The sequence below is a fragment of the Ochlerotatus camptorhynchus genome, unplaced genomic scaffold, assembly GCF_037179485.1.
Source record: "Ochlerotatus camptorhynchus isolate MF236.1 unplaced genomic scaffold, CSIRO-AGI_Acam_v1.1 ptg000008l, whole genome shotgun sequence".
NCBI classification, from domain to species: Eukaryota; Metazoa; Arthropoda; class Insecta; order Diptera; family Culicidae; genus Ochlerotatus; species Ochlerotatus camptorhynchus.
In genome coordinates, this window is record NW_027040500.1 from 2,249,995 (window position 1) to 2,271,784 (window position 21,790).

Here is a 21,790-nt window from a genome sequence, read left to right on the forward strand (position 1 = left end):
ATGTTTGCTGTAAAGTCAATAAATCCTGTCCAGATAGTTTCTAACACTCATGTGTCTTTTAACACTTGATCATAAACCAGTTATTTCTCTTGACAAGAGTCTATTGTAGGGGAGAAGCGGTCTGACAGATTTGAAGCATGATGAACAGTTAAACCCAATCGAGTAGAACCTATCTTAATAAACCGTCTAGATTGCCAAAGCAGCTGGTTTTTAAATCCACTCCTGCCTTATTTATCCTTGACTCTTACTGCTGTCTCGCATATTTTGTTAGGCCATCTTTAATTTAAACCATTTTTTTTTAATAATTTGCTTAGATATAAAATTGTATGATAGTAATCAATAATTTTGGACCATTAAACTTGCTTGAATTATCATAACTATCATTAGTATTTGTATTCTAACATGCATAATATGATTGCTGACAGTTTTGAAAACATCAATTACCTAAATTACAGCGGATAAGCGTTGTTTTTCAAAAATCGTTTCAGGAGTGCCGAGTGGCTTCAAATTTCTCAAGTCTTACCTACGAAAAGAAGCTTTGTTTAAAAAATATCGAACTCAATACCTCAGAACCAGACTGCGAAAAAGTGACAAATAAACACTCAAATTGATCCATATTTTGTATGAAAAAATGCACCTGATGACAAATTTCAATAATGGTGTAAACAAAAAGAATTAGTGAAGTGAGAGGTTCCCTTTTTCAAATGATAAAGGTGTCCTGAATGCCAAATTTATTGTTTTAAATTTATTCTAACGAAAACACCGTGCCAATATCAGTGTTGGAAATCGTTTCAATACTAAATGGAATGCACTTTAGTCCTATTTCACATTTTCAAACCATTAATGATGTGATCATGCGGATATGAATTTCCAACGAAATGCTGTTCACATTTTGTCGATAAGTGCTCAACAACTGTAATGTTTATCCTTTGAATAATGTAAACAGCCATCCTTCCCCTATCGCTTCCGCCCTACGGAGAAAACGATGAGAATATATAATGAATAAAACAAGAGCCCATTATTCCTCTTTCCACTGGTAATGGCTACGAACAAGGTAGGGATCATCGAAAGGGCACACCTGAACTATATCATTGCTATAACAGAGCAAAAGGCAGTTCTTCTGAAACGTAACACAAAATCGTTGCTCGTAGCAAAACCACGAATTAAGATTCTCGGCTGGCAGATCATCTAAATAACAGTATAAGCATCTGCACAGCTAGCGAAGAAAATTCACTGACGTGATGGGATTCCGTTTCTCGTCGGGATTTATGCAACCGGAAATGCAGCACTAAACCACCAACAGCACCAGCATGTGACGCTGTCATGATACCAAAGAAACGCATCTACTAACAGCGTTCCACCGCATCGCGCTAGGTTAGATATGATTTGGTGAATGCATGCAACTACCATCCAGCCAGCATGTTGTTGGTTTCGGTGAACCGAGACCTTCGTTCACTCATTGGTTTCGCAGTGGTCTGCTGATGCTTGCACAGCTGTGCATAAATAGGTGAAATCCTTGCAGCTGAATAACGAGCACGAAGTATGTTGCCCATAATTCGTAGAATTATGAAAGGAATTTTGCAACTGGAGGTTGAAGCGCTGAGATATGAGTGCTTGTTGTAAAATTCGGACAGATGATTCAATAGGTGCAGTACTATTCAAGCACCATGAAATTTGAATAAATGAAGCCTGCAAAGGATTCCATGTTTCATGTATCCATTTAGAAATAAAGTATTCCTAAAGACGCTATTCCAAAGACTACCAGTAAAAGTTATTATGTTCTTTTGTTTCTATGGCAACAATTGAAGAAAGAAAGTAGACAGGCGCAAAACGTTTCCAGTAATTGTAATTGTCGAAGTTCCTGGACTTGGATTTCCTTACAAAACATTTTATTACGACAATTGGAGTAATTCCAAGACTATTTTGAAGAGATCTCCGAGGTAATTCAGGAAATTAGCGCCTATAAGGGATCTGTTTAAATAATTTCTATAAAGTGTTTCGGGAAATTTCTTGAAGCCCCGTTTCATGAAACTTCTTTGAGCAATTGCATTGATATTTTCACTGATGATGAGAATTATCCATCATCTAGTCAAAGTTCAAATAAATATTCTCGGTTCAATAAAAGGAAATTTTTAGACTTATGTTAAAACATATTTTAATAGATAATTCAGAAGTTGCAGAAAACTAGACCTGCGAAACTGAAGACAAATAGAGAATGATGCTTTTTGAGAATATTCTATGCTCTTTATATGGTTGAAAATAATCTCAGGTATATTTGAAATAGGTAACATGGAAGAACATTTAAGACAGCGTTAAATTCACTTCCTCTATCTTTAGCATTTTAAATGTTACCTGGAAGCACATGCAGGAACAGATATTCTTCTTGTCATCAGGAAATCAGCGTCAAGAAAGTTATCCCCTATAATTCCGAACATTTCACAAAGGGATGTTCTGAGGCAGAACATCTCTGATCACGCCTTCCTTCGGAAGGGAAGTAAAGCCGTTGGTCCCCGGTTCATGAGTTGATGGGTCGATAGGTAGGGTCCAGGTGTGGGAGCTGCCTCCCTGGCGTCGGTAGCATTGGTGCACAGCACGGAAAACAAGATCGACGGAAAACAAAACCAAAGGAAAAAAAATAATTTCGAACATTCATTCCATCACAAACTGACCATACGATTGTTCGTATGCAGAACCTTTAGCGAAGTTTCCAGAATCCTGTTCATTCATGCAGGGGAAATGCAAGTAATGTCGGCCGAAGTGTCCCTAATTTGGGCCCATACATAAATTCAGCAATCGACTAAATTTTCAATAGCAACCAAAAATATCCATTAGTAACGTCCCAATAACGCGTTCATCTAGATAAAATTGATAAATAGCAGATTTTTAGCGATGGGCCCAGTCTTAGATCCATAGACCAACATTAGAGACATTTCCCTTATGTTAAAAAATTTAAATGCTTGAAAATTGCATAACACGAGTTAATTTGAATTCGCCAATTGGTTAACAACCTAAATTAGTAAATCTTACCCACAAATAGGTATTAATTTTTCCCTATTTTTGGATTTTTGGTCTTGAGCAAAATACTTAAAGGTCGCTCCAATCCTCTGATAAATGCATCTAGAGACTTGTCCCTAAAGTAGTCAATATGAGCCGCATCATTCATTTTCATTTTGTCGTCAGTCTGTATTTTGTAATCAAGTGTGGTTGAAGTTCTCTTTTAAAAGAACCTCCCGTATGTAAAAACATTACAGGCAATTGGTTAACATTTACATTATGAAATGGGTTAAATTTAATTCATTAAATGTTTAAAGCCGCTTTTATTCAAATGGGTACATTCAAAATAGCGTAAGGTGGAATTATAAAACAATAACGAATCCAATAGAAATTAAGCGATCGCACAGCATCTGGTTGTGAAAAGGGTAACCCTTAAAAGAGTGAGGACTTTGATGGATACCCAAGTAACAAATTTGGTTTTATGAGGGTTCTGTAGACCATGAATTGGACTTGTAGAACGCTTTAAAACCTTGATAAAACATGCAATGTTACTTGGGTAGGAAAACAATTTTCACCTTTCCTGATTAATATATTCATCGCTTAATCGCCAGCGGTTAAGATCTTCCGGATTATTAACGTGTGGTTATTTGAGCTGTATATCAGCTCAGATCTGTTGCCAATAGACTATTATTTTGAGTTTTTTTAAATCGAAATTATGTTGTAAACAAATGGTTTTTATGACATTTCCTCTCATAATCGCTTAGCGCCTTCTACATTGATGGTGCATCAAAAAGGCCTATTGACACCGTCTTCTACAAAAGATTACACATTACACTCAAGGGGTAAATTAATACTAGAAAACGGTCAGCACACAAACCCTTGATAGATTTATTATTAATTGTTATATTTTATCTGCTCAGGACGTCCACTTTTTAGACGTAATTATCAATTAATTTGATAAACAGACATAATTATCAATTAATTTGATAAACAGACATAAGTTCGTGCAGATGTGGAATCACCAGTGAACATGAAGAAACTGAGACTTTTGTCCGCATTTGCTGGATGTCCTTGGCTGCCCCGCCGCTTCATCGAAGTTGCTGCTTTGAAATCACCCAGTATTTTTCGATTTGTCGAAATTCCAGACAATTCGGAATGTTGGTAGCATACCACTCCGGAACCACCGTGGAGTAGTGGCAGCTGGCCAAATCGGGCCATTAGATGACTTTGACCCTATGGTTGCAGATGCACGACAATACACGCTTTTTCAGGCATTCTTCGAGGATGTGACGAATGGATCGGATGTTTACTGGCTTTGTACGACTTGTATCCTTCCCTGGCAAGGATGTTCCGCACTGTTTGAAAGTTGGCGTTGTACCCTCTGACCACATCTCGGATCGAAAGACCGAGTTTGGCTTTAACGGACCACAACACATTGCTGCGCAGCTGACGATCCCTTGTTCCAGTTTTTTCGTAGGTCCGCTGATTCATTTCCTCAAGGTTTTCTTGTAGGTTTTGAGCACTAGACAAACTGTTGTTTTCGGCATTTTAAGCACGTTAGCCGGCTTGGAACCGGACCACTCCGGATTTTCCAGATGTTTGTGTAAAATATTTCTTCTTCTTTCGAGTTCCATTTGACGTTATTTCTGAACGCGATCGACTACTTTGATCAAACTTGCACCAGTTGTTCTCTATAGAAGTGTAATCAAACCACTGTCAAAGACTTTCGATTCCAAACACTGGCGTGCAAGTGGCGCATGAGGGGCGTACCAATGTATTTTTAGTCAGCCTTTAGTTTAGTTCAAATGCAACAAAACAAAATCTATAAGAACGTTAATATACAGCAATTCCATAGAAAAAAGTTATAGTGGGTCTCAGAATTTCATGAAAATTGGTATAGTTCTTCCTTATCAAAAAAAATTAGACTCGTATTTTTTTATTGCGCCATTAGGGTGACCATTTCCGTGTTAGGGTGGTCCAAATAATCATTTTTTTTTTTCAAAAATGTCTTTTTTCAAAAATTTATAACTTCTGAACCTCTTGACCGATTTTTACGATTGACCCTTCAAATGAAAGATGTATTAATGTAGTTTTAAGAAAAATTATGAAACACTCAGAGATATTTGATTTTGTAAGAAAAAAATATGTTACAAATGTTTCTTTCTTGATTTTCACTGTGAGGGTCTTCAACAACTTCTTATTTTAGTATTTTTAATTGAAAGATCATTTAATTTTACACATCATATCAAAAAATTAGCGATGTCGGAGAAGCAGTTTTGGAGATACATTTTTTTTTAAATAAAAAATTATTGTTCCGCAATTTATGCACCACACGTGCATGGAAACGATGAAGACGTAAGGTAGTTCACAATGCGTCTCCATCGAGTCAAAGCAGCTGTGACTAATGAAATCTATGAGTAACTTACAAGCTGGGTGCAACATTCAGTTCAGCCTGGAGGCTGTCCATAAACCACGTAGACCAATTTTTAAACATTGCAGATCCTACCTCCCCCCTCGTATACTTTACTAAAATTTTAAAATATTTTTACCAAGCGTATACTGTGGCTGGACTCCCCTCCCCCATTGAAGTCTTCGTGGCTTTAAAACAGGCCCCAGTTTGACATTATTAATTTTGGTATCAAAATTCTGGAAGAAGTACTTAAATGCTACAAATAATGACGAGGTCGAAGAAAAATAAGTATAACATGAAGCATTTATTTTCTTTAATTACAATTTCACACATTTTTATTCCGTTGAAAATGAATACCGTTTGACAATAATATACTTTTCGTTTTGAGGCTTAAAACTATGGAATGACTGTGTCCCCGAAATTTAGTCCACATGTATATAACGGTTTTTCAATTTTCTTTCCATTTTATTGTAATCGGATTCCGAAAAAAAAACTGATAGTGTATTTTTGAATCTGGCTTAGAAATAGCCCATGAGTAAAGTTCTTGGGCCGTTGTTATATGGTGGCCTTGCAAACTCGCTTTCGCAGCGTTTCGTTTTAATACTCCTCCCAAAGCATCACAAGGGCCCTTTCCATGACAAGTTGCGAAAAAATTCCACTCGGCAGCAATGCCAAAATCTTTTTGCATGTTGCATAAATTTAAAGCGGTCATCTTATTTTTATATTGGCTTCCTGATCCATCTGAGAAAAAGTAAATCTGTTGTAAGCTTGGCAATTGACATTTTATGAACGCTAGACAATGCGTAAGAAATAAACGAACTGCGACATGATTATGTTTCGTGAAATCAGCAATTGCAATAAAACTAGTAAATTTCAAATCGTTAGATTCTTCGTCTTTAAAATAAATAGCACAAGGGTGAATAGTACATTGGGCGTTCGCCCAATGAAAGCCTTGAACTGCATCCTGCATAATGAAAGAATAATTCTCCGAAAAATCACAAATTGCTTTTGACGTGTTTCATGTAATTTGCCTGTTGCTCAGCTATAAAGTTATGCGGCAATAAATTGAATAATTTTTCTAAAAAAGTATCAACAAATTCATGTGTGTCCATTTCAACTTAGTCCATAATGCATCTCTCTACTTGACGCCATTGTTTGAATTGTATTGATTCAACATGTCCGTTACTAAGAATAGTCATTAGTTCTGTGGCCAAAATTTGCGTTCCTGAACAATTTTTGCAACACTGCAGCCAGCATTGTTCACTTGGATTTTGACAAATTATTTTTTTAAACAAATCGTGATAGGAATCAACACCATCTGGGAGTGATTGTCTGCTTTGTAGTGTTTTAAAAATATGTTTAACGTTCTGATGATATATACAAACGCATACGCATACGCAATATGCAGATACGTTGCAAGGAGGAGCCTTTAAAGATCAAATTGTACTTAAACTGATGATTTTTTTTTTAATTCCAATATGTTTTTTATCTTGATAATATTAATGTCTCCATAAATTCTGTAATTAACTCTTATGACAGTTAAATGTATAATAGTTACATTCAAAGTATTTTTATGTTACCTCATTCATGATTTTCAGAGTTGGTTGGAAATGCTATCCAACATGAAGCTTTAGTGTGATAATTTATTAGCTAGTGAATGGCCTGAAGAGAGTAGGTAGATAGTTCCGCTAGAGTACGGTAGTATGAAATTTGAATAGAAGTTGAAAATGTTGTTCTGCTTTTCTTCAAACATCATCTTAAATTAACTTGACTTAATAGTCTAAAAAGAAAGATACAAAATAATGAAAATATTAGAGTTTTTAAAAATGATCAGTTGAAGTACAATTTGGCCCATAAAGACCCCTCCTGGCTACGTATCTGCTTTTGCACTGCTCATATTTTGGATTTCATCAGCTTTTGGCATGCCAAACCTTAAAAAAATAGTCCCATTTGGAATCTCGAAAAATATGATCGTGACCTACCTCGTGAACTAATATTATCGCGAACTCATCAGTAATATTGAAACCATTTCACGATTAAAATAAATCTTTTTTTTATCTTTATTAAAAAGACTTTCAGCCTTGGGTTGGTTCATCTCTGGCTAAAATAAGTCATGCTGAACAATGCATATGGTCCTAAGAAACAATGATCGATTCTCTTCATCGACTTTCTCTGTCGTTCATAACTTGGGTACAGAACCGTTTCTTGTCGTGCTTTTAGTATTAGAAGCTAGATAATAGCATCTTTCATCGATCTGTGTGCTGAAAATAGTTGTGAATTTCTTAACATGACCGTGAGGATGCAAAGAGAAATTCGTCAATGTTACTTACGACCTGATGCATTGTTTAGCTTGAAATTATGATTAATGAGAACTAGTAATCCTGGGAGATGAACCAGCCTGCGGCTAAAAATCTCGATAATAAAGAAATAATAAAAAAAAAACTAGTAATCCTATATATAGAGATTTGGAGAAGCGTTCATCTTGAGCCAATCGAGCAGCGAGAACTGTCAAAATGTGAGCCAAACGAGCATTCCGTTTTGAAATTATTTGGAGGATTTCTTAGTGAGTTAAAAAGTATTGTAATCGGGGTGAAATAAATTCAACCAAAACGTTTATAAATAAAAAAAAAAAAAATTAGCCGTAAAATACGTATGTTAACATAAGAGAGTTTTAAGCATAATTAACAATTATATAATAAATTTCAGTTCGGTTGGTATTGCTGGATGCATGTGCAACTGGACAGCCCTAAAAATGCAAAAAAGTGTGATAAAAGTGCACCATTCCATCAAATCGTTTTGGTGTCTACGGATCACTTATTGCTTGTATCATAAGGAGTGCATAGAAGACACCACCTTTTATCATCCTTTTTAATGAGTGAAAACGTACTTATTGGACCAGTTTTGTGTGAAGTGCGCAATAAAACTGTACGCAATATTTCTGTTTTTTCAGATATATTTGTGCTCAAAGTGGTACTGGAAGAAACATTAAATTGGAACTAGATACCACCAAATAATTATCATTGTACCTTACACGGTACAAACGCATAGAATATATTTTTTTATCTTTATTAAGTAGACTTTCAGCCCTGGGTTGGTTCGTCTCCGTAGGTAAAAAACCTGACGGTAGGCCGCAAAACTCCAGCCATTTTTCGCAAAGTTCAACGTTTTTCGAAAAACGGGAAAAAATCTCTCATATTGTTACGCTTTGTTGCACTTCAACGACCGCGGTTAGGGCAAAAATAGTTCACCAGCTCACTGAGAATTCAAACAACGTAAGCAAACAAACTCGTAGCGTAAACAACGGTAAAGTCACGTACCCAGCTGGAACATTTTGCTCCGCGGCAAGTGTTGGCAGCTTTTGTAAACAAAACAAATCACGTTGCCAAATCATCTGATAATATTTCCCCGAATATCTGTATATAGGATTACTAATGAGAACCATTGCTACACTTGAACCCATGTCAATGTCACACCAATGACATTTGCTTTAAATTCATTGCTGGTGCAAGATTAGATGTCAACATTGCTGAGTGCTCGCAGCACAGGTTGCTCATATCCTGAGCACACCGCTGGTGTCACACTTCCATATATGGAATTTTGGCAACTATAGTGTGAATCTTCTGAAGCTCACGAGAAGCATCTTTCATCACGAACAACCCGTATTTGCGCCAGGCGGAACCTGCTTTCAGTGAGATGTTTATTTCATTACCCACGCCCAGTATGAAATATTACACCGGCTGATGAAAAAGCAAAATACACAGCTGAGCAGAAGTGTATGATAAAGCACAAGCTGATGTCTGAATTCAAGTCACACCATCCGGAAATGGAAGACAGGCAAAAACAGTGCGGTGTTAGATAGAACATAATGCTATTTCCATGCTTCACCTCACACTCACGTACACTCTCCCGAATTAGCTCCCTTCCTTCCAGACCTAAATGTTCCCCTGTCGGGCGTAACTTGGGGTTGAATCTCGTGAAGTGTTCGTACAAATACGGTAGCCCTGCTCCAACAGTTCTTTATTAGACCCAGCACTCCGAGGAACCATCACGAACCGGTGGCTGTGACGAGATCCGTTGTTGCTTTGGTTTTTTACGAGCGGACCTAAAATACAAGCGCCGGTAATCAAGGGTGTTGTTTCGGTCGTTCGCCTATTTCTTGACTTGCACTCGCCTTTTCTAGATAAACGCTCGATAGATACCAACCTTCTACCATACCGGGTCTGTCGAGAATTGTTAGACTTTGTCCAAATTCACCGTGGAATAGAAGCTTCATGGAACAAAGGAAGCGATCTGATGAGGAAATGTTGTTTCTCGGATAACACGGACGACGGGCGTTGTTTTCTCTATCCTGCTCTTGTGGTAGGAGGGACCTTCTTGAGATGTGGAACTATTTTATGATTTTGCAAACAGCGGGACGTCAATGAAGTTGTGTGCACAGATGATTTATTTTTCGGCATGTTACAGTGCTTGTAGCTATGTTCATATCATTAAGCATTGGATGCGTAAAGAGGGTGGCCACATGAAAAAAAAAAAGTAAAAGGAGGACATTTCAGATGGGTTCTAGAGAATAATGTCTTTAATTTTTATCATAAAAGGAGGACATTCGAGAATGCATTTTAGCAAATGTTTTGAAAAAATGTACTCCAAATGCAAGATTTATGATTTGTTTTAAAACGTAAAAACAATAATCTATAATAAAATATTAAAATGTGGCAGTCTTTAAATAAGCTTTCCTACAACATGTGTATTTGGGAACAACGTTCAAGTAAAAAATGGATAGCTTTAAATCAACCCAATCAATCGGAAAATTATTCACTCAACTCCAAGTTAGAGAGAAAGTTATTATTATTCGCAGCTGCTTATTGATCCTTTCGAAGAAAAATAAAATGAAAAAACTTTGTTAATGTTCCATTTTTCAATCATCCTTCTTGGATAAAACACAGCACGACTTGGTGTAATAAAAATAGTATATCTATTTACCACCTCCCAACGACCCAACCTAAGCCACAAATTCATATCATTCCTCGTTCGCTGCTGTCCTGGTATCTGGCTGACATGTACCCTTGATGATGATGGGCCTCCCATAGTCTAGTCAGTTAATCCATTCATTGCATACCATGGCCGTGTACGGGTTCAATTTTATATCCGGTAAATAGATTTTTCGGGTTGGAAAATTACCACATATTATACAAATACCCACATAAATAATTCAGGTTTAAAAAGCTTTACACAAACAACTGTGGAAGGGAACACAAAGAAAACAAATCACTCGAGGGCAGCCACACGGTTCCTATTGGGACGTAATAGCAAAAGAAGAAATCAAGAAGATAAAAAGGAAGACAGATACTGAGGCCAACCTCTCCTATTATGTCCATCACATAAATTCCCATGTGTGTTGCACCTAGGGGGGCACAATCCAACACATGAGTAATGTTCGATGGTAGCTGGTGACCCTTCCCTTCTATTTTTCCGGACAGCGGTGATGTGTTTGTTTGATGACGGTCGTTATATTTTGGCGACTTCCACAAGTCAATAAAAGTCACCGTGCAATTGGTGGAATCATAAGAAGAAAAACTTTCACGTATGCTGGGTCAAGGTTCGAAATTTGAGTAGTGCAAATTTGATCACCGCTGTTCAAATTCTCATGTTACTATCCATGGCCATCTACCATGTATTTTTTGCATGGTTGATGAATGGTTCACAGCTAGAATGTTTATGATGTTTGAACTAGAAGCTTTAACAGTATTTTTTGGCTAATGACTTCAACCCTTTATATGTAGGTTATGTTTACGGTGTCGGTAAACAATGTATCTTCCAGTAGCTGAAGCATATTACTGGAATCAGTAGGATTCAAGTTGGGTTATGCTACCGGCTGCAATCATTTTGTTTCTTAATGCATCTGGCCACGCTCAAAATAAAACAGATCCTAGAAGTTTCCTACATTCGGCTAGTACTGCTTCGTAGTATAGATACTATAGATTCCATAGATAAATGGAGGCACAAAAAGTTGTTTTAGCAACCATGAAAAATAAAAGATCTTACTGGCATCCGGGAAAATGTTCATGTCATCATAGAGCTTTTCGTTGTGAAGTTTCGTTTCGTGCTAAAAAGTTCAAAATGAAATGCAAAGCAAATTTTTGCAACATTGAAGAGAGGAGTGACTTGCGTTATATTCTTCCTCCGTTTTCCGTGAAATAAATCGGAATATGGAATGTGGAAAGTGTTTTGTGCTCATAATATTACAATACTTCTTCCGCAAAAAACACCATTTTGACGTCATGCTCGTTTGGCTACACTAACTGACTGTTCGTTTGGCTACATTCTACTTTGTCTCCGCTTACCGATGGAATCTATAGTATCTATACTTCGTAGTATTTTTCTAATACGCCGTATGAAAAATTCATTTAAATTATAATTATTTGGCGATATTTTACTATGTCATGTAAATTTAAGTGAAATATCGCATAAATCAGCACTGTTGTATAGCAGCTCGCATACAATTTTGTCCATTATGCTAATTGTAGCTGAATATTAAACGTGGGAGAATTTATTGAGAACATTTTTTCTGTTCATGCTTAAAACTATAATTGTATAAATCAAATGTAAAACTAAGCCCTTGAGATCTGAGTACCAACTTAATAATCGAATTTACTTTTCCCTCCCCAATTTCCATGAAATTTCGCATTGTTCGCTAGGGACAATTATCAAAATTTGTGCCGGAATTTAGTCACTTTGACTCTCGACTAATTTTTCATATTTTTCAATAAATCATAGCACAAAACCCAATCGAAATGACGTGTGAAACAAAGTTGTCGTAACCTGTCAAACATTAAAACAAAACATCAATAAAAAAATACATTTTTAAAATGTTCAAACCTCTCAAGTAACCAAAAGTTCTGATAAAAGGCTATTTGTGGCTTAAGCAGCTTGGTTGAAGATGGTCTATAGAATTTTAAGCAGCCTCGTTTTTAAGTCGTTATAAGAACTTGAATGTTCTGATACCATAGTTGAATAGCATTCTAAGCAGCTTCTGGTGGAACTTGAACGGAACTTTAAGAAAATAAATTAAAAAAAGGTTTTTGTCCTTTACACCAATTCTATATTTAGTTCGCACTTTTAAGAAAGTTATTTCTAAAGGCGGGTATTAATGTGTTTTGATTTATCAGCATTAGTAGTAGTATTATCCCCGTAACGTGGGTAGATCACCTTTTCGTGGTACGTTACGGGATGTAAAATCTACCACCGATTCCTAGTCCTGACTACTTCAAACTAGGGGAACAGGATTTTTCAGTAATCCAAGAAACACATCTTAGTCCTTGTTACTTTTTATGTCTTGTTGATAGTGACAAGACTCGGCTTTGTCTACCGAGGATGATCTTGAAACAAGGAAAAAAATGAGTTCGTTGTCTTCATCTATGTGATTCCTAATCTTCTATTCGTTGTTCCCTTGTTTGACGTGGTTAAGACTAGGGTTCTGATGCATGGTCATTATCGGTGTCATACCTTAGTTTTTGTTGCTAAGGAATCCAATTTTGACTGGCAAAGGGTATACTCCGAAGGGTAAAAAAGCGGGACCTTTCAATTAGAGCCGGATCCTTGCGATAAATGCAAGAGTGGCAACTGTAAAAAAATCGAATACCTCATCATTTCTCAATAGTGATGGAGTAATACGACATGCACTAAACTAATGACACGGGATATACTACAATAGATCAATTTACTGGTCGCAGTAGTGTTAGGTCCCGAACAGAGGAAAAAAAAAAGTAGTATTGGAGCTTTTTGAAGAATTAAACCCAGTCCTTCTGCGTGAGAGCCCCAGCACGAACCGCTACGTCATCTGAGATATATTAGTCTACTGTTGGAGTTTTCAGTGAAAGCTGACTGACTTGAATACGAAACACAACACCTTGATGAATTTTAAATTGGTGTTTGCCCGCATGGTATTCCTACACAATTGTGGCACAGTGGTTTGCAATCGTAGATCGTATGCCGAATACACGGGTTAGAATTCAGGAAATTGCAGTATATATTTTTATGTTTGGATAGAATGTTGATGCAGTGCATAAATATATAAATTATGATTTATTCGCGCCACTAATCTTTTCATATTTACGTACATTAAATTTTGTAACTAATAAAGACTTGTGCGGATTGCTTCATGTGGCTTCAAAGTTCTGTCAGAGCTTTATTTGAACTTTATGGAACTTGAAAGTTCTGTCGGGACTTTGCTCGAACTTTGAGGAACTTGAAAGTTCTGTCGGAATTTTATTTGAACTTTAAGGAACTTGAAAATGATTTTAATCGTTGGATGCGGAACTTTTGGTTACTTGGGCTATGTTTATTTGAAAGCTTAGCAAAAATTCTACCTTCTCTGAAATGAACTCAACGGACACTTAAAAAATACGTGTAGCTGGGAGTTGGTGATTTTCGCCTACTACAAAATGTTTAATAAATAAATTGTCTAAGTTCCTCCGCTACTGGCTAACCCACCTCCTGAAACCTTCACAATCCGTTACCTGGAAACAGTCTCTGAGGAAAAGTTATCGATGTTTTTCTATAAGTGAGCATTTTATCCTAGGGATGCATTATGCCCATAGGCTGTTCTCCCCTACCTGGTCGTGTGAAGTTGCTTTTGCAGCAACGATTGACGATGAGTGTTGGCGTTGAAATGAAAAACACCGTCAAACTTAACTTTGGAAGTGGTGCTGGAAGACCGTCGATGGGTGAAATTGTGAATCTCGCGAAGACACTGAACGTGGATCCTGTCCAGATGGAAACTTTATAGGGTAGAGAACTACTTCGGCCTAAGCGCCCATTTTGGGCCTATCAAGCAGAAAACGTCAAATAAATCCATGATTTCGGCGTTAACAGGTAGATTATGCGTTTGGTACGATACTTTAGGTCAAATGCTACCAAACGAAGTCAATAATAACGCGTGATATGAATGTTTGAACCCAGGGTTGCTTCTACTCACTTGCTATAAAACAATATTTTTTGGAGTTATGCAATCATTAGATGTTAAAATGATATGTTGTACTAATAAGTAATAAGAAGAGGGTTTAAGGTATGTGTTTGACTCATAAACCCTGTCAATTTCGCTTTCAGAGCGTCACAATAAGCGATCTTATGATTCGTGAGCGTTCACTCAGAGTGAGCGCTCACGAGTCGTAAAATCGCTGATTGTGACGCACTGAAAGCAATATTGACAGATTTTATGTGTCAAACATATACTTCATGACCTGTTCTTGTAACTTACAAGTACTAATTAGCATTATACTATTTCATGATTTCATAATTCCGAAAAACATTTTTTTATAGCAAGTGAGTGGAAGTAACCCTGTTTGAACCCAATATTCTCAAATACAAATGGCATCAAGAAGCAATGACTTTGAACAATATCTCAACAATTTGTTTCTCTTTATTAAATCTTACAGCACGTACGGAAAAGTAAATAAATTTGGAAGCCATCAGTAATAATAACATTCCGTTTGGTGCTAAACTACGCTAGATTAAGAAAGAATAAGTGCGGGGAATGTATTATTTCAAGAGAACAAGAACGTGTGTTTTGTTTGCAAGATGGAGAGGCATCGGATGAATTCCTGCTCCACATGCAAGGCTCGAAAGCAGCCAGAGAAGGGACAACTGGACGTAGGACGGAAGTAGCATGAAGAAAAGTGCGACCAGGACGAATATCGAAGTGATAGAAGTATGGAAACTTGTTCGTATGTAGGTGTGGTAGCCGGAGGTGCCACAACGGACGCGATTGAGGTGCTCCACGAAAAAGTAATGGCAATCGATGATATGACCCCAGAGATTTTAAAAAAATGAGAAGAAGAACAAGCAAGCAGAAACCAGGTTCAGCAGCGATTCGATTATCGTAAATATCCGACCTACTTGATGGTGAAGGATCTGTTCAATCAACAACAACATGTTATTAGTTATGATGATGATGGTCCCACTTCTTACCCCAACAAAGAATTGAGCTGGACAATTTATCTTTAAGATAATAAAGTGTCTTAACCAGATAGCGAACAAAAACGAGCTGGTACCAGTTACAGATATAAATTTCCTTAAGAAACAAGCTTAGGCGTTCACCTCTTTGTTCCCCTTTTCGTCCACTCTAAAATATTCACAAGCATTCCCAGCGTAGATGTAAATATAAATAAACAAGATCGTACTCTCCAAATGAACGATGCCCGTGCAGCAACAACTTCAATGAAACTCTTGCACCATCGGGCCAGCCTACTTACAGTTCTGTCAAAAATTATGCTGAAAACACTTTGGAATGCATTTCACTGGATCACTACTTTGCAAAAAAAGTTCGGGGCAATCCTGGACCCCCAAATTTAAGAGGTCTCAAAAAGTGTTAAAAAAATAATAATGCCGACTTATGGCTCCTATGATATAATCAGCATTTTATCTTCTCAATAAATTGTATATAACTCACATTTGTAGCTAAAAAAAAGTGTCCAGCGTTACGCACATGCCTAGCGTTTAGAATCCTAAGGGTCTAACTGTGATAATCGATTCTCTCTATCGGGTTTCTGTTTGAATTAATACAGTTAGATAAAAAATATCCGAGATTTACCCAGTGTATTAAGCGATTAAACTTCAACATCTCCATAGTGGCGTACCAACTGGCAATGTATTGCTTTGGGTTCATGTTTAATCCTTTACAAGGCAGTGGCAACTATAGTGGCAGTGGCAGTGGCGATTTAGCCTGATAAATGTGGGCGTCTTAGTGGAATACATGTGTAAATTAAAAGAGAAGGATTAGTAATTTCCATTTAATTCATCTAGCATGATTGCTAAATCCTTGACAGATACGCGTATTACATCTACAATGTGCAGACTTCTTCAGTGCCTTGTACTAATAGTCGAGTATTGGATGAACTTTTTTAATGAAAATAGTCTTTTTAAGAAAAGTGTATGCGGTAAATTTTGTACTGTATTTAAAAAAAAAATAAAATAAAATTGATAGTTGAAGATGCTATTTCGAATAACAGACTGAAGTGGTAATTTTTATACGATGAGGAGGAGATGAAAGTATAGAATTGATAGTTCCGTTTAGATTACGGCAGTGTGAACATTGCATATAGAAAGTAGATAGCGAGCTAGGACAACTTTTAAGGAAGGTACAAATCGGTTTTATCATCTCTCTTTACCAAACTCCCCCTTTGGAGAGGGATGGTGAGGGGTGCCCCCCCCCCTGCCACCACTGGCAAAAAGAGATGATCACCGACCGCTCAAGTACCAACGAAAAAATCGTTGACTTAACGCAGAAGTAATACTAAACATATAGTCAAAGTATAAAATTCATAAAAATTACAATATTGTAAAATGCTCTTGATCAATATGTTTTATTTAAATAAAAAGCTTGTGAAAAATTCAAAATTTTGGAATATTGGAAACCTTTGACATTTAAATATTTACGTTAATCGTAACTTTTGGCTAAATTTTATGAACTTTTTATTTATACAAAAATTTGTATTTTTTGCGCAAACGACTCAAACATTTATTTTTGGCAACTTTTCAACCCATCATAAAATGTTTGGTGAAAAATCTCAGCCTAGCTACCTGCTGAGTACGGTGCTGGTTATTGGTCCAGGGAATCTTACGAGAAAACTCGATGTACACTTGTTTGAGGGTGTCTCACAACATGCGTAACTGCTCGTCTTCCAATGATAGTAAAGATAACTACAACCGATGTATATACGATTTACACTAAAAATATCTATCAGGGCTCAGATCTTGTTTAACATATCCTGATGGCATCGTCTCTAAGAGCTGAAATATTTATTTTTAAGTTCATGTTTTTCGACATTTTTGATAAAAAATAATTATTTAATCCTTCGCTTATATTAGTGGATAATTCAGTTTGCCAATTTCAGCTGTAAAAGAAGAGTTTATTTACATATTAACTGCTTCATTCTGGTGATCAAAACTGAATTTCAAAAATATTTGCAGTAACTAACATTAATTGATTTCGATCCGTATATTTTTAAAAGAAACTGTATTGTTGTATTTTTATTATTTTCAGGTCCGACTAGTTCACTTTGGATGTTTTGGTAAGCCATTTCAATGATTATTGGTGTAGATTTTTTAGGAACTGTCTAAATTTCACGTAGACAGTTAAAACAATATTGCTTTTTTTTTAGAACGTCAACACTTCATATATACACCGCATAATTGACTCTACCCTAGCCGCACACATGTCACTAAAAAAATTTGGTTACTTGTGTGCCACTTATTCCAGTCAAAATCAAGTTGCAGCAGCTTATTTCGATCGAAGTGTGCTGCTTGGGTAAAGATTGAACCTGTCGATAAAAATCTCCTGCTTTACAATTGTTCATAGATGAATGTGAGGATAGAGCGTTACTTTGTTGTAAACACCTATTTCCGTACTATCGAGCATAAAACATCAATAATATCAATTTATTCAAAGTGTTCTGTTACTTCATAAATACGTGAAGTTTACGATTTTCATAATTACGAGCAAATGCTATACTAATATCAACATGAAGCCTTTAGTGCGATAATTTATTAATTGGATAAAGTTTTGAAGGAGATAGACTGATAGTTCCGCTATATTACGGTGTAGTGAAAATTTAACAGAAGTTGAAATTGAGTGAAGGTCCATTAATGCGTACCTAACTAATAATTTGATGAATGAAGAAATAAGTATAGCCAGAGCTGGTAAATATCACGACCGTCATGTGACATTGAGAAAACAGGTCCTCTCGCTATCACGAGACAAAAGTACCTATCATTAGCTTTCTTGTCATTTCCAATGATCAAACACTCATGAGAATAATTCTTATGGAGTTTTGACATGGACATTTCTAACTGATTTAGATTTATTTAAGTAACCATATGTAATCGGTAGAGTGAATATATTATTAAGCTAACCTCGGGACAAGTAACATTAAAAGCAATAAATTAGCTTGTAATTACGATGATCACAAAACTGTCACGTTCTGTCATGACAAAAAATTTGATGAGATTTGGAAGAAAATCTCTATCATCGTTTTCCAATTCGATGATAGTGACAGAAGTATCTCTGTAAATATCGCGTGAGATCTTTCATTGAAAATGACATTTGCCAGTCCTGAGTATAGCATTTCCTCCCAACTCCAATAATATCAATGATTTCACCATACACAGATCAATAGAACGTTTGTTCCGATACGTTAATCCATAAGCTACGACATAAAACCTATTGGATCACATTATATACATTAGACCTGTGCGCCGGTCAGTTCATCGGCTGCGACGGCGTAGAAGCTGTTTTAACTTCAGCGGTGGCATCAGTCCGCATCGTGCTCTCTTGCCGTGCGGATCTATTTGCTTTTTGCTTAAGGAAGTGTTACTACTACCTAAAGCTACAACAAATTTAAACAGCACTTTTCAGTGCTCAACCTGTAAAAATTTTCTACCTTGTTCAACTTCTCTTATTCCTCTTCGATCCTTGTTTGGACCCTACCCGAGGTAATCCTTCTTGGATATCGATTTGGAAAATTCCTCTTCGATCCTTCAGATTCTTATAGTAATCTGCTTGGAAGTCGATTTGGATAACAATTTACTGCCGCCATGGCGCCTAAACGCAAAAGAAAGGGGCAAACACTTGACCCCCCTTCTGATGAAATTAATTTGAGTAATCAATTTGATTTGCTCACGGATGATGAGAATGATCCATCATCCAAGAAAAATTCTAGTAAACTTTCCCGGCTTAATGCCAAGAAGGAAAAGATTCCCCCTATTGTGATAAACACTACCGATTTCCATGCTCTTCGCATGGAACTTTTGAATTTCGTGAAAGTTAAGTTTTCACTACAAATTGGACGTCGGGGTGAATGCCGTGTATTGGCTGAAACCTTGGACGGATTTAAATGTCTTCTCAAGTATCTTACTGAGAAGAAGCACAAATTTTTTACTTACGACACCAAAACTGAACGTGTGTTCAAGGTTGTCATGAAAGGACTGCCCAGTGGTGAATCCCTGGATCAGATCAAAGATGAACTGGCAAAATTACTTGGAGTTGTGCCACTCCAAGTAATCAAAATGAAAATGAAATCCCGTCCTGGCGATTCGCGCAACGGGATTTCTAATGATTTTTATTGAGTTCACTTCAAGTCTAGTGAACTAAACAACCTTAAGGCCTTAGAAAAAGCTAGCCTTATGCTCCATGTCCGAGTGAAGTGGGAACACTTCAGGAAGACTGGAGGAAATTTCCAAAACCTCACTCAGTGCCGTAAGTGCCAGGGATGGGGTCACGGAACTAAAAATTGCTACATGCCAGCTAAATGCATGAATTGTGGTGATTCCTCTCACGCAAAGGACGACTGTCCTGTGAAGGAAGATCCTAAGAAATTTAAATGTTCAAATTGTGGTGAAAACCACAAATCCAATTTTTGGGAATGTAAGACTCGCAAAGCGATCCTACAATCTCGTTCTAACCGACAGGTAGGAAACGCTCCACGTTTCCGACCAGGTACAAATTCCTCTGCTGTTAACAACGGTCAGCGAGGAACAAATTCTACATTCGTACCCGTAGGTACAAATATCACCCCTGCTTCAAATGTTTCATCTGTACCTACTCCCCTCGCTGCTAACAATGTTCAGCGAGTTAATGGAGCTACCTATGCTGCTATTGCAGCGGGTAGAAATCAAAATACTAACCAACGTTCTAACGGAAATTTTGACAATTTTGACTTAGGAAGCATTACTGCTCCTAAAATGGAATTTTTACAGAATTCATTAATTGACATGATTTCTGATATGCTTAAATCTAACTCCATGTTTGATGCTATTCAAACTGGAGTAAAATTTGCTAATAATATTGTCATGACTTTAAAATTCAGTAATGGATTTTAAAGCATTAAACATTTTAAATTGGAATGCTCGATCTCTTAAAGATAATGAAGACGAGCTATTTAATTTTTTGAGAGTTCATAACGTGCATATTGCCGTTATAACTGAAACGTTCCTTAAACCTGACCATAAGGTTAAGAAGGACGCAAATTACTTGATTTATAGAAATGATCGTCTTGATGGACCCTGTGGTGGCGTTGCCATCATTATTCATAGACGAATCAAACACAAAATACTTTCTTCATTTGAAACCAAAGTTTTTGAAACTTTGGGAGTTTCTGTTGAAACAAAATTTGGACAACTTACGTTTATAGCTGCCTATTTGCCATTCCAATGCGTAGGCCAGCAAAAGAATTTTCTCAAGGGTGACCTTCAGAAACTTACCCGTCATAGGTCTAAATTCTTCATTATTGGTGATTTTAATGCAAAACACCGCTCATGGAATAATGCTCAAAGCAATTCCAATGGTAATATTCTGTTTGATGATTGTTCTGCAGGTTATTACACTATTCAATATCCAAACAGCCCAACATGCTTTTCTTCTGCAAGAAATCCCTCAACTATTGATTTGGTCTTAACTGATTCATGTCATCTTTGTAGCCAATTGGTTACCCATGCTGACTTCGGTTCTGATCACCTTCCAGTAACTTTTGAAATATCCCAAGAAATAATTTCTAATCCCAACAGCTTTACTTTCAATTACCATAGGGCTGATTGGGAGCAATATCGAACATTTATGGAATATAACTTCGATCCAAACATTCCTTTGCAAACCAAAGATGAAATTAATTATGCTCTTGAATCTCTGACTACTTCTATAGTTGAAGCAAGAGCTGCCTCAGTACCAAAATGCGAGGTTAAATTCGATTCAATTATAATAGACGATGATCTTCAGCTCTTGATCCGTCTTAAAAATGTCCGTAGGAGACAATATCAAAGAACACGCGATCCTGCCATGAAAGTTATCTGGCGGGATTTGCAAAAACAAATTAAAAAGCGATTCTCTGCCCTGAGGAACAAAACTTTTGAAAATAATGTTTCTAAATTAGACCCGAGTTCCAAACCCTTTTGGAAACTCACAAAAATTTTGAAAAAACCTCAAAAGCCAATTCCAGCGCTTAAAGAAGGTGGTAAAATTTTGATCACAAATTTGGAAAAAGCTCAGAAACTTGCTAAGCAATTCGAGAGTTCCCATAATTTCAGTTTGGGTCTTACTAGTCCTATTGAGAATCAGGTTGCTGGGGATTTTCTGAATATTTTCTCTCGGGAAAATATTTTTGATGATTCCTGGGGGACTGATTTGGACGAAGTAAGGTCTATAACTAAAAATTTTCAAAATATGAAAGCTCCAGGTGATGATGGAATTTTCTATATCCTCATCAAAAAACTCCCAGAGAGTACCTTGTCTTTCTTGGTAAAATTATTTAACAGATGTTTCCATTTGGCATACTTTCCTGATAAATGGAAAAATGCAAAAGTTGTTCCAATTTTGAAGCCGGATAAAAATCCAGCTGA

At 36.7% G+C, this 21,790-nt stretch overlaps 1 protein-coding gene across 24 annotated transcripts in view; it reads left to right on the forward strand.

Annotated features, from left to right (window-relative positions):
- The window catches only part of pHCl-1 (pH-sensitive chloride channel 1), a 442,438-nt gene that overhangs the window by 98,491 nt on the left and 322,157 nt on the right, over positions 1-21,790 (forward strand). For 23 of the 24 annotated variants that reach the window (XM_065218428.1, XM_065218422.1, XM_065218457.1 and 20 more), the window contains exon 2: positions 17,445-17,472. The exons of the other annotated variant lie outside the window; for it this stretch is intronic. The gene's annotated coding sequence lies outside the window, so the exon portion shown is untranslated. The remainder of the gene's footprint in view (positions 1-17,444; positions 17,473-21,790) is intronic. 24 annotated transcript variants of the gene reach the window in all.